The 14,558-nt window shown below is 42.1% G+C and overlaps 1 protein-coding gene across 6 annotated transcripts in view; it reads right to left on the reverse strand.

Moving 5' to 3' along the window:
• The window catches only part of ATP10D (ATPase phospholipid transporting 10D (putative)), a 114,622-nt gene that overhangs the window by 67,221 nt on the left and 32,843 nt on the right, over positions 1 to 14,558 (reverse strand). Inside the window, exon 2 of one of the 6 annotated variants that reach the window (XM_043544401.1) lies at positions 7,495 to 7,548. The exons of the other annotated variants lie outside the window; for them this stretch is intronic. The gene's annotated coding sequence lies outside the window, so the exon portion shown is untranslated. The remainder of the gene's footprint in view (positions 1 to 7,494; positions 7,549 to 14,558) is intronic. 6 annotated transcript variants of the gene reach the window in all.

Here is a 14,558-nt window from a genome sequence, read left to right on the forward strand (position 1 = left end):
CTGGGAGAGGGGAGGCAGAGGGCTTCGCGCGCTGCCCTTGTTTGTGGATACCTCCCCCGAAGCTCTCATTGGCTGGGAACAGTGGCCAATGGGAGCCGCAGGGGTCGGTGCCTGCAGGTGAGGGCAGCGCATGGAGCCCTCTGCTCCCCCTCCCTCCGGGGCCACAGGATGTGGTGCCCACCGCTTCTGGGAGCAGCGCGGGGCCTGCAGCGCCACGGGGGGGGGGGCAATCCCAGGGGCCGGATCCAAAGCCCTTACAGGCCGAATCTGGCCTCCAGTTTGCCCACCCCTGTGCTATACGCTCCACCAACAGTACACAACTGTCTTTAAATACAGTTAGTTTTTAATTACAGTTATATTTAAAGAGACAATGATGGTTAGTTTAGGTCCAACATTAGTGATATTAAAAAAGAGGGTGGAAAGTTAGATTGTAGCCCCTGAATTTCACATTCCTGTATGTACCTGCAGTCAGCCATCTTGTACGTTCAACCATTGCCAGCTGAAACCCGATCATCATATAGCTAGAAATAATCTTAGGCCCTGAGAGGCAAGGCTGTGCAGCTGCATGTTTGCACCTCTGTTAATCAGAATGGGAGGTTGGGACAGGGAGTTAATATTCCATGAAAACAATGAATGTTTGGACAGCTGACTTAAGTTTTAGGTGCCTCTGACATGTAAGTTTTATTGTTATGATTAGAAATGTTTTGTTGATAAGGATAATAATAAATTGTTATTGGCTGTTGTTAGGGAAATTATTAGCCTATTAGGGGCTATTATGAATTATGTGCTTTATAAAAAGTTAGAAAGTGTGCTTTGGGGCAGTCTTAGGAAGCTTTTCTTTGGGCAAGGATCTGACACTTAAGTTCCCCAGCAGTGAAACAGAAGGAGGGCCCCTGGAAGACTGGCTGCTGATTCCTCTAAACCATCTTATCTTTAGTAAATATAAAAATATAGGATGTTCTGAACCTAATGCTATAGCGAGTGAGTGTGCGTCTGCTTGAGACCTAATAAAAAGTAGTTTTAGGTAAAAGCATTCTGATTTGTATCAATCATACATCAGAGGAACTGTGTCCCCATTGATTTATTCCTGACACCGCCTAGGGAGAAACAGTTGGGAGAGAATTGCTTGGGTTCTGAAAATTGTGGGTAACAATATGAATATAAATAAATGTTTTCATGAGGGGCAAGGTTTACCATGAGACAGAGCAGAGATTTGTGTCCCTGTCTCCTACCTTAGATTTTAAATACCAGCTTTTCGACTCATGGAAAAGAATTAGGGGCAATAAAATTAAAAGTGGGCATGGTGCCGAATTCGTATGGCCATACTGAATGAATGATGAGAACTTGGCTTGACATGACTGAACTGTGAAAGAAGATTCTCGGAGCAGAATCCTTCTCTTAGCCTCAGGCAGATGGCAGAGGTGAAACTGACTGGTTCCATGGTGCATGTATGATCAATACCGATCTTTGGGTCAGCAAATATGTTTACTTGAAAGCAAACAACATGTGTAGAACATCCTGAGTAGAGCATGGGCTGACTAGGGCATCTCAACCCTGTTAAAGGACATCACGCAGGAGGCTGAAGCGAATGATTAATAAGAGAGTGAATGAGTGGTAATTTTCAGTTGGCACCACTCTGCAGTCTCCTCCTAAAGTATTAATTAGGTAAAAATTAGTAGCCACACGCCCATGGGCATGCTTTTAAGACATGTGACTCCTTCAAGAAAAAAGAGTACAAAAATCAAGCAGATTAAATTACTGTTGGGGGGATTCCTTAATTAATGCTTAAAGAAGCAACGCTGCTAGACAGAGTAGCCAAAACTCTGCTCCATGGGCTCAAGTAGGACTGTGAGCCAGAGGGGTTTCCAGGCAGTCAAGGAATCCAAGAAAGACCAGAGGGCTAAGGAGACAGACCTGGAGAGGAGAAGTCGTTCACAGAATTTGGTAACCACCTTCTCTGTTTGCCAAGCAGGAACTGTGTGAGGCTAGCATAGGGCCTGTTTGTGTATGTTTGTGAAAGAGAGGCTCGCTAAGAGGAATGTATAGCTCTTAATGTATAGTTCTTTAATGTCTACCATAGGAGTTGTGTGCTTAATGTAACCCTTTATCGCTTGTGTAAATCCTTTTTAAATAAACTGCAGTGTATGCAAATTAATTACTGTGGACCTTTTTCATTGATATGACAGTAATCTGCTCCGCTGGGAGCCATTAAAGATCCATTCAGGGCTAGTAGCTCCCTGGTGCCAACAGTGACCCCAAGATTTTAATGGGCCTGAGTGACAGGTAGGAGGGTGGTGTTGTCCACAGTGATTAAAAAGGGAGATATTGGGTAGAGCATGGAGAGAGGAGGAGATTAAGCTAAAGAAATGTCACTAAAAGCTTGTCTATACTAAAAAGTTTTGCTGCTTTAGCTATACCAGTATTAAAGCATCCTCAAGCTCAAATATATGACGAAGGACAAATCAAAAAAATAAATCAGAGGCTTTTGTCTCAACCTTTTTCTTAGGGTTGTCCCCCCACACAACCTTTCCACACCTTCTACTCTTTAGAATGCCAAGAGCTCTGAAATTAAAACAGCTTCAAAAACATTACTTGCCAAAAGAAATACTGTTCCCAGTCCAGAGGCAAAAACAGAAGTGATATGAAAGGAAAAGTATTAATCTCTCATCAGCTAGTAGGTGCCTCCCACTGGAAAAAGAAAAATAGGTTCTCTCTAGAGGAATGGTTCAAACAATATGGGAGGTGGCTGTTATAGAAAAATTAATGCACCAATTACATACCCACAAAACAGACAAATAGATATTTGGATATTTGATTATCATTTATTCAACAAAGTATATTCACCTGCAAAAAGCAAAACTAAAAAACCCAGCATTTCTGTCCCATTTTTGACTATTTGTTTGGATATGCCTGGATTGTTAAATATGTATAATCAGAGATTTCAGTCAATTTAATAAAATCACTAGAAACAACTAGTGTAAAGATGTTCACTCGGTAACATGGAACTCTGTTAAATAAAGAGATCCAATGTTTATATTACGGTATAATGTTTCTCTAAAGAAAAACCAACTGTTGTAACAATTATTGTACTGTCTCTGATTTTTACATGGCTAGGATTTGTAAACCTGTTAAAACTTCCTTAATAAAGTGACAGCAGTGAAGCTTTCTGAACTCAAAGATTGACGGTTACAGAATAAATTCTACAAGTGCGGAGAAGGTGGAAGAGAGAGTGCAGATGAAGAAACGGAGCCCTAAAAGCAGTCTGGATATACCAATAAACATCCACAACAGGCAGCAATTGCTGCAAGGAACCATCTCGACAGAATTAGATCAAATAGTAAAATATGCATGTTCTAGGTACTGACAATAATGGAACTCCTAATATTGCACCGAATGAGTCTTTCATTCCTAAACTCTTTATAATGTAGGATTTGACTTGTTGAGTGCCCATTTGCTGCCAACCCCACACGCTTACTGAATTCAGGAATTCTCCCGAGAATAGCAAATTCTACTAACAACATCTATACAGAGAACAGTGTTTCCCCTACCTATCTTAAGGACATCCTCATGCAAGATAACGTGCAATAAGAGAGCCTCGTTTTAAAGGGTATGAAAAAGCAGGAGTATCAATTGTTTCTCAGCCAAGTTCCAAGTAGCAAAAAAGAGGAAGTTTGTATTTGGTGGGATAGTGTTCCCAAGCAGCACTTTAATGTTGTTGCCCCTTCCCCGCCCAGGCCGCCAACGGGGAGGGGAGTGAGGGGGGGGAGAAGGAGCAGCTGCCCCGTGGATGGCTGACCCCCAACCCCGCCCCTTCTGTTGGAGCCCCACCCTTTCCGGGAGCTGGAGCCAGCCTCCATACCGGTAAGTGTTGGGTATTACTTTCATGTATATATGAATAATGTCTCTAGCACATGTGAAGAAGAGGGCCTAAGCTCATTTGCTCTGATGAGTTTAAGAAACATGGCCACAAAGAATGAGTAGGGAGTCATTATAACTGGACTATGTCCTTGGGGCTTTGCAAGTCTTGAGAAACAGCAAATCCCCCTCAACCTTCTTTACTGTGATAAATTGGCAGGATTTTCACAAACTGCGTTGCCTTAATATTATGAAATGAATATAAATGTTACTTCTTTAAACTTGCCTTTAAACAGCAATTTATGCAGGGGGATGTTTTTTCCCCATGATTTCTCTATCCCACTGTCTTTAAGGTGGCTTGTGTGATTGCAGCAGCGCTGGGAGAAAGCTCTCCCAGCGCTCTAAAAAGACCGCCTCCACAAGGGGCGCGACTCCCAGCCCTAGTGCACCGTCTACACTGGCGCTTTACCGCGCTGAAAACTGCCAGTGTAGACAAGCCCTTCGTCTCTGTCAAGCTACCACTATTATGTAGCCATCTTTAGCATGAGTCACACAGGGTTAGTACTGCACCTTTGTATGAAGCAATAGTTCTTTCACAGCTTTGCTGAAGATTAGAGGAGCCGCAGGAAAATGACAAATCTGTAGCAATGAGCTCTTGCAACGTATAATGCTCTTGCGTAGGACTAAATCAGTAACTGTGACGTGTTCTCCAGCTCTGAGCATAATTAGAGTTGGGTATCACCCAACACTCTTTAGATTTTGACTAAAAATTATGAGAAATTGATTTTTGTTATGGGCAACAGCATTTATTTTCCAATAAACATCAAACATATCTGATGGGGATGTTTTGGCAGGGGGAGGCCAGAGGGAAAAGCACAAGGGGAGACTTCTTTCATGAGATGCTTGAAAAAACTTCCACAGCTCACTGAATGCATTACAAAATTCAGATCACACTTACATGACTAGATAATTTGCATGCAGTGTGAGATTAAAATCAGGTGTCTCTAAAAGTTGAAGAGTTGTGTCTTCAGTAATAAGCAATAGAAACAGGTATTTTCAGAGTGGTTGTTGAGAAACGGGAAATAGAAGAGAAAATATTCCTCAAACTTGAAGACCTCCCAAACTCCGACAGCTACCTACTCACTCTCTCTTGTGGCTTGCTTACCGTGCTCTTGAAACTTAAGATACATAGTGACAGGTTTCAGAGCAACAGCCATGTTAGTCTGTATTCGCAAAAAGAAAAGGAGTACTTGTGGCACCTTAGAGACTAACCAATTTATTTGAGCATAAGCTTTTGTGAAGTGAACTGTAGCTCACGAAAGCTTATGCTCAAACAAATTGGTTAGTCTCTAAGGTGCCACAAGTACTACTCTTTTTTTTTTTTTTTGAAGATACATAGTGTTTCTTTGCTAAAAACGGGCATGTATTGAGCATTTTTAAGTTACAGGGTATGCATCACTGTTACGGCAGAGTTCTTTATCCAGAGGGTAATGCTAGAATTTTGTTGTAGCAACTTTTAGAGAAAGTCATGAGGGAATTATATTGACAAAAACAATTTTAAGGAATCAAGTCACAGAAATTCACACACAAAATACCCTAAAGGCAGAGTGGGAACAACAGATATGGCCAAGCCTGAGTCACAATGCATCCTGACAGCACAAAAGGGAGAACTATGTCAGTGAGCCCACCTCTCTTGAAAACTATCTAAACAGGCCACATATGGTATGTCTACACTGCAATTAAATCCATGAGGCTGGCCTACGTCAGCTGACCCAGGCTTGTGGGGCTCAGGCCTGTTTAATTGTGGTGTAAACGTTCAGGCTGTAGCACAGAGTCCCAGAGCCCAGGTTCCAGCCCAAATATCTATACTGCAATTGAACAGCCCCATAGCCCAAGCCGCATGAGCATGAGTCAGTTCACATGGGCCAACCACAGGGGTTTAACTGGAGTGCAGACATACCCACATAGGCTTGCTACCTTTGGCTTGCTTTTCCTTGATTCATTTAAAGATTTTTTTTTAATTGGGATTGTGCTGCTCCTTTAAAAGCCTAAAAGGTTAGAAACAAGCAAGCAAACAAAACCTAATTTAGAAATAAACATTTTTTCCTGCTTGTGTTTTAACCTTATAAAAATCAGGAATGTAAAGTCTGGGCTTCCCTGCATACCGGAAAGTGTAAGGGACGTTTACTGTTAACTCTTAACATAGTATTTGAAGAGGTGAAGATGCTGAAGCTTTAAAAACCCTTTTTGCTTTTAAAACGGTTCTACTTTGACTCTTTAACCTATCATATCATTTTTCATACAAGCTCTCTGGCCTACACGGGACAGGAAATTGCAATGTAAAAAATAAGCGAGTTATTTTTAAAGCTACTTTCACACCTTTTTTGATCATCATAAAGAAGCCAAAACTGGTACAAGCCCCATTTCCCCCGCTTTGTTTCACAGGTATTCAAAAATGACCTGCAGTAGAAGCCTTACTCAGACATGGTCACTTGCACCATTTTTAAAAGTCTCATTTTTTTAAAAAAAAGAAAAAATATAGATATGGACTTTGCAAACAGAAAAGAATCTAAAAGGTCAAATGTTAGGTTTGACAGCTGAAACAATATCCTGTGGAGCAGATTCTGGTCTCTGTGATACATTTGGAGTCATTAAATAACTGGATTCAAAGTCACTGAGGCTCTCTCTTCACTACAGAGAAAAGATGTATTTTTGCAACAGGATAACTAATGTGCATTAGCTATCCTGTTGTAAAACCATAGTGGAGACAGGCACTGAAGTTTTTACGTCATGGTACTGTCAAAATAACGTCACTTTTCTTCTCCCATCCTTGCTCTTTTGCAAACTCCTTCAACCTCTAAGTTTTGAGCTTCTCATCCTCACTCGCAAGGCTTTGCTACTACTCTTCCCTCATCCCCCTAGAGTCAACAGGATCTAGCAGACTGAACATAGGACCGGAAGTCTGGAACTACTGAGTTCTAATTACCACCTTGTTATTGACTTGCTGTGTAGCCTTGGGCAAGTCACTTAACTTTTCTGCATCAGCTTTTCCTCTGTAAAATTACCTGTCTTACAGTGATATGGTATGGATTAATTAGTTAATAGTTATAGTGCTTTGAAGCTGTACATCACTATATACTGTGCTACTACACTCACACATCATTTACATTTCCCTGTACACCACCCTCACTTTTTTCTTGACCACTCCCTTTGACTCCTTCCATCCTCTCCTGACAACATGCCTCCTTTCAGGTCATCATTTTCACTTGCAATGATCTCCAAATTATTGTTAGCTATGTGAGCTCACTCACACACACACACACACATGCATACACACTCCTGTTCCATAAAGCTTTCCAACTGTAATGTCTCTCACTCGCTGTGTGCGCGTGTTCTGATTTGGTATCACTTTATACTGTACCTCCACATGTCTAGACTCTGACCTACAGGTATCAATGGAAGGCCCTCTGCTTCTGCACCAGGTCTTTGTTCCCAGTAGCCAGCTCCTGACAGTGGGTCTCCAATGGAGCCACTCTGCCAGGGCTCCCTTTTAAAGGATACTGAAGGGCTACATTAACTTTCCTGGAAAAATCTCTGCAGGGGCCAATCAAGAGAAAGATAGACAGTGCATATTCTCACCAGGCCCACTTTCCATCGCCTTCTATTCATGGGTTTTCAGCCTCTTAGGGAGCTCTGTAAGCAAAGAGGTACAAGCTGTGACAGATGTTGGTTCTGAAGCAGCTGATAGCACCTTCCACAGGAAGGATTTGATACACACACAGAGGTCGCAGCTGCATGTGAATCATATGGGCCTCTGTTAGTTGGCCAGTTTTACCTACTGCACAGGCCCACAAATACCTGTGGCAGTACATAAATAATGACGCTTTGATTTCAGTGTCAAAACTACACAGACTAAATGTACACAAGGCTTTATGTTTTAGCTCCTAATCTGTTTTGACAACGAAGAGTTATTAAACATGCAGAGGTTTAGAGAAGTAATGAGCACCCACAAGCCTAAGGATCAATATATTGTGGAAAGCAAACAATAATAATCCTCTCTTGGGAAAGCATTTGTTATTGTTTTCTCTGTAACAAGAAACTGCAAAAGGCACTAACAAAAGTCTTTGCAAATCCAAATCAAATCTGCACGGAGTCATCTTTAATGGAGTTGCCTTTAGTAAATCAGAATTTGAATTCTCACATATAAAACAAGATCAACGTTTTTTGGGACACTTGTGTTACAAACAACAGAAGCTACCTGTGCAGTTAAATGGCCTGTAGGCATACAGAATATAGCCTGCAGACATCTGAACTCCACCAACTAAGAGAAAGGTTTGGCTGCTTTCAATTCTCAGGCCCTACTCCTCCATTGCCTCGTAACTTGTGTAGTAATTTATACTGATGTAAAGGGGATGTAAAACACTACCAGATCAGAATAGCACACAGGTGAAAATAACTATGGAAGGTGCACATCCATGCCAGTATCTGATCCTACAATGCTACCTACAAGCCTGATTTAGTACAGGGGACAAGTAGAAAGCTTGACAGTGGGTTAGAGTACAATAAAATCAGAGTTTTCTATACATTCAGAGTCACAAGGGCACAGAAGTGGGATCTGAACAAATAAAGTGACAAGAATCCACACTCAGCTCACTCCAACCCCATGCAAAATAACACCTGAAAAGCAGTAGAAGCCAGCAGCAGCAAAGAAGTTTTCCCCATGGAACATGGAGATTTTTTAACTGTAGTTTCTCTCCGCACACCCTTCCTCAGCAGCACTGCTGCCTTCATGTTGGCTCTATCCCATCAATAGCTCCCCAACATTGAGAGTGAATGGGTTTAAAGAAGCCTCTACAGCTTACAAGTTGCCCCCGTCATAGAAAGATGCTCTGCTCCATCCCACAAGCTGCCTTCCCTCGAAATCCCTTTCTCATATTTCCCGTCCTCTTCTGGAACCCTTAACACACCTTAACCTGCATAAGACCTCCTCTGGTTTCTAAGCCGTTCAAATACAGTTAGAAGCCCCTGCCCAACACAGCAATCAGCAAGGTGCCTTTTGCAGCTGTTAGGAACTAGGAAGTGCCAGGGAGCTGGCACAAGGACAATTACAAGGTAATTTAAACTGTAAATAAAATCCCACATGGTTGGATAATGTTGATTATGTCTCAGGGAGTGGGCGTAATACCTTTAAGTAAAACTAGATATGGCCCCAAAATTGGAGGAGGATATTTAGGATCCAAATCACAGTTTTGCATCTAATCCCTGTATTTATAATAGGCCAAATCTAAATGGCCCCAGATTTTGAGGGTTCAAAATTCAGATCTGAATTTTGCAGCTCAGTCTCAGGCTCATCATGTTCAGAATGAGGATACGTGAATGCCATGGAGTTTCAGGTTCCACACCCTTTTCCGAAATCCTTGACCACAGGACTCCCTTTTTTAATCCTGCCCTCTCTCTCTGTTCCTCTTCAGAGCCTCTCATAAATGAAATGCAAACCTTGCTTATGTTCACATGGCCAACACACAACGTTCTATTCTATGCTCCCAAGTGTTTCTATCTATTTAGGGCCATGTCTACACTAGAAGTGTTTTACTGGTACAGAAATACCAGTACATTACACCAGCAAAGTGCTCCTAGTGTGGACGCAACTGTACTGGCAGAACTACACTTAGTACAACAATAGTAAAATTGGTTTCAGAGAAGCAGCAGTGTTAGTCTGTATTCACAAAAAGAAAAGGAGTACTTGTGGCACCTTAGAGACTAACCAATTTATTTGAGCATAAGCTTTCGTGAGCTGTAGCTCACTTCATCGGATGCATTCGGTGAAGTGAGCTGTAGCTCACGAAAGCTTATGCTCAAATAAATTGATTAGTCTCTAAGGTGCCACTAGTACTCCTTTTCTTTTTGATAGTAAAATTGCCACCCACAAGCAAAACACGCTATACAGGCAAGACCTGAAATTTTAATGTAAAAAACAAAGCTGGGGAAATACCCTTCAGGTCTTCTTAGAAAGAGAAAAAGGGCACAACCCACATTTGGAAAAAAAAAAATCCTCTGTGGGTCATCCTCAAAGAAAACAAACTTTTTAGACCTTCTTTTGAATATAGCTTTCTAAATGTGAACCAGTGTAGTGTTATTTTCCCTAACATGTGAGGAATGAAGTACCCATTCATTTCAATGGGACGTTAACTCCAAAGCTAATGGCAATTTAACTGTCAACACTAATTATATCACTGCTTTCAGTTTAGCAGAAACGGTCACCTACTCCCCTTGGCCATTATTCTTAGAAGTCTGAGGCTATATCTACACCAGGGATTGGCAACATTTGGCACATGGCCTGCCAGGGTAAGCCCTCCGGCGGGCCAGGCCGGTTTGTTGACCTGCCGCGTCCGCAGCTTTGGCCGATCGCGGCTCCCACTGGCCGCGGTTCGCCGCTCCAGGCCATCGGGGGCTGCGGGAAGTGGCATGGGCCAAGGGATGTGCTGGCCGCAGCTTCCCGCAGCCCCCATTGGCCTGGAGCGGCGAACCGTGGCCAGTGGGAGCTGCGATCGGCCGAACCTGTGGACGCAGCAGGTAAACAAACCGACCCGGCCTGCCAGGTTAAAACATTGCCGATCCCTGATCTACACTATGGGGTCTATAGTAGCACACCTGCGGAACCGTAGCTATGCCGGCATAACCCCATAACGTAGATACAGTCTATAGCGACAAAAGTTTTTTTTCTGTCACTGTAGGAACAGTACCTCCCTGAGAGGCCATAGCTAGGTTGATAGAAGCATTATTCCATCAGCCTAGCTGTGTCTACACAGGGGGCTAGGCTGGCATAGCTACTGTGCTCTGGGGTGTGGATTTTTCACATCTCTCAGCACCATAGCTCTGTCTGCCTACATTTAGTTTGTAAGCCCCTAGAAGCAAGAACCATCTCTTCTTTTTATACGGTGAGGCACCAACTATATTTTGGGCTTTCCTTAAGTTATAATGCAAGAGCAGAATTGTGCGTGTGTGTGTGAGATCGCATAGCAATATCCAGAGAAGTCGTGTTGTTATTGTAAGGGAATTTTTGCTGCCATGACACAGATGGTCCCCAAAACAATATACTGTACAATGGAATTAAAGATAAAAGTGAAATTTAATTGTCCAGTTCTGCAATGAATCAATGACAAAGCTGAAGTGCCTACCAGGTGAGAGACAATCAGTACATTTGTCTGTAATAATACACACTTGTCCACTGTTCGAAGATATTCTTGACAGGAATAACCTGTGAATCCACTTTAACCACTACAAAAGGTGCTGTAACACTGTAAAGCGTGCCTGTTGAGCGAGAACAGCTTCAGACCTCTGAAACAAGTTCAGTAGGCTCACTACCAACAATATCTCACAGCTCAACCACAAATAGTTTTTATTTTAGTTTCTCATATTGCTAAAAAATGAAACTGTATGATGTAGTGGCCTGAACACAAGACAGAGACCAAAAACCTCCCAGGTTCTAACCATGGGCCTTCCACTGACTTATGCTGTGACCTTGAGTTAGTCACTAAGGTCAAGGTTTTTGGTACCTCCCTAGAGATTTTGGCCTTGTCTTTGCTAGGAAAAGATGTCTTAGAGTGGACATACTCTTTCAGAGATGCTGGGCACCCAAAGCTCTCAACTGCAGCATCCACAATCAGTGACCATTTTTGAAAATTTCAGCTTTCATCTCTCTATCTCAGATTTTCCTCCTGTAAATAATACCTTCCTCATAGGTCAGTTGTGAGGATCCATTATTAGATAACGACAGTACAATAGTTTGAAGGATGACCCAGTGGTTAGGATAGCCTAGGATTTGGGAGACCTGGATTCAAATCCCTGCTCTGCTACAGACTTCCCGTGACACCTTGGACAAGTCACTTAGGCCTAGTCTGCATCTAAAACTTAGGTCAACCCAGCTATGTCACTCAGAGGTGTGAAAAAGCCATTCCATCGCTGTAGCAAGTCTCTACACTATAGATACTATATTGGAACAGCTAAATGCCATAGCTGTGGCACTGTATTGTGGGAATACCCCGAGTGTCTCCGTGCCTCAGTTCCCTATCTGCAAAGTGAGGAAAATAGCCCTTCCCTACTTCACAGGGGAGATCCAATACATTAAAGATTCTGAGGTGCTCAGATACTATATAGAAGTATTAAAATAGCATTAAAATAAATCCTACTGTTCAATATCCACAACTGCAGCAAAACAGTTTCCCCTTTAGGAACTATTACTTCTGTGTAATTTTAATCAACTTTTTGTGCTCAATTTTAGATGAAGGGCCCGATTCTGCAACTTATTTTATGTAGGTACATCTCTGTGACCACATGAAGACCCACGGATTTCAATAGGACCCCGTGTGTGCCCACGTCTGCCTACTTGCTGCAAGTTGCAGGGACTAAATCCTTAATTACTACAAAATATGGAAAAAAATCAATCCCTCTCCCTAATGTCTGTGACAAATAATAATAAAAAAAATCCAATTCAAACTTTCACTTTCTAGATTAAGGTTTCTGCCTTTCTGCAAAGCTCAATGGACTACATTTACATAAAAAGGAAAGGTCTGACGGGAAGCGGCCCCTAAAATAATATAAGTAAGTTTCACTTCAAGTTCTCCATTTTCTGACATTTACACATAATCCCTTGTATTATCAGTGAAAAGAGTAACATGGAGACAATAATGCTAAACAGCAACACTACAGAGTTTTCCATAATACTAGCATGTATATAGACTAGATCACATACTTTCAAAGCAAAAGAAAGCTACTGAATTAGTAAAAACAGGACTCTTATGCTACAACCAATGCATCTAAGAACATAAGAACAACCATACTGCGTTAGACCAAAGGTCCATCAAGCCCAGTATCCTGTCCTCTGACAGTGGCCAATGGCAGGTGCCCCAAAGGGAATGAGCAGACAGGTTAAAATCTTTGAGTTTAATACTGAAATTCAAAGGTCAAATATTCTGCATTGTAGCATCTCTTCTTACAGAATGATTAACACTCCACTGAGACCCATGGGCATGACCCTGCACTATTTATGCAGTGGTTTTGTAGCCAGTGTCAGTCCCAGGATATTAGAGAGGCAATGGGTGGGATAATATCTTTTATTGAGCCAACTTTTGTTAGTGAGAAACAAGCTTTCGATCTACACAGAGCTCTTCTACACGTCTGGAAAAGGTACAATACTCTTGTATTTAGCTGTGACACTCTTAGTACCTTTCCCAGACATGAAGAAGAGCTCTGTATAGCTTGAAAGCTTGCCTCTCTCACCAGCAGAAGTTGGCCCAATAAAAGATATTACCTCATCCACCTTTTCCTTCTACTCAGTTAAAACTTTATCTGACTAAAGAGTTCAGATTTCATTGAAAGAACTGCACATGCTGTATTCCCATTTGCAGAAGATTTCCAGGACTGTACCTATTTCTATACTGGCAAACTTTTCTACTTTGTTCATAATCAAGTTCTGACTTAAACTTGACTAGAAAATATTTGTTTTTCTGATCATCAATTTTTCCATGGAACTGTTGAGGCAGTTTGAGTCTGATCCTTCAAAGGTCTCACACATTGGGCACTAACAACGAGGAGTCCTTGTGGCACCTTAGAGACTAACAAACTTATTTGGGCATATGCTTTCGCGGGCTAAAACCCACTTCATCAGATGCATGGCGTGAAAAATACAGTAAGCAGTATATATATTATAGCACATGAAAAGATGATAGTTGCCATAGCTTAAGCTACAGCAGCAGAGACTGAAGGTTTCCTAGTCTGAAGGTACACGATATTTTATTAATTGTGTACAGACTGAAATCAACAATAACCACACACTTTCCTAGCTATTATTTTCTCTTGGTTTGAGCATTGGCCTGTTAAACCCAGGGTTGTGAGTTCAATCCTTGAGGGGGCCATTTAGGAATCTGGGGCAAAAATTGGGGATTGGTCCTGCTTTGAGCAGAGGGTTGGACTAGATGACCTCCTGAGGTCCCTTCCAACCCTGATATTCTATGATTCTGCTTCCTTCCCCACATTTAGGGGCATAGAGAGATAGGAAAAGGGCCAGTGCAGTTACTAAATTCTTTGTGATTGGACCATAACAACACAGACTAGGATCTTCACTCCGACTGTGCCCTCAGTTCTAGCATGTTTAATAACGTATTAGTAGTTGGCCAAGCCCAATACAAAAGAAGTCTGGTATGAAATGTGTACACTGTATAGGGCCTAGTGCAAGACCTCACCACAACACAGGCAAACCAGCAATTGTCTCTCTGAATTAATATACAGGTTCTCCTTTATCTTCACAATTATAAAGCAGTTCCACCAAACACCAAATCTAGGTTTTGCTTTTACATACCTTATCATTGGTACTTTTGTAACCCCCCCCCCCACGCCAATGAGGGGAAAGAATCGGCTACAAAATATACGCAGAGTCTGACTGTATTTCATGCTTCTCTTCCACCCCAACCCCCCACGGCCTAGTGTAACCTTCCTACAGAAGACGTAGGGCTGTCTGCATTCAGAAAATAGAGGTAATGCATTCACTCCTATGGGGCACAAATAAACATAATCCGGGGGTAGCTAAAAGAAAATCATGCGGGACGAATGGCCTGAATTAACCTATGGGGCACTCCTGAGGGATTATCACGCTGCTCCTCGGACAAACCACCACAAGCTTCAGCAGGAACCTGAGCGACCCAGCC

Source organism: Chelonia mydas, chromosome 4 (genome assembly GCF_015237465.2).
Source record: "Chelonia mydas isolate rCheMyd1 chromosome 4, rCheMyd1.pri.v2, whole genome shotgun sequence".
NCBI classification, from domain to species: Eukaryota; Metazoa; Chordata; order Testudines; family Cheloniidae; genus Chelonia; species Chelonia mydas.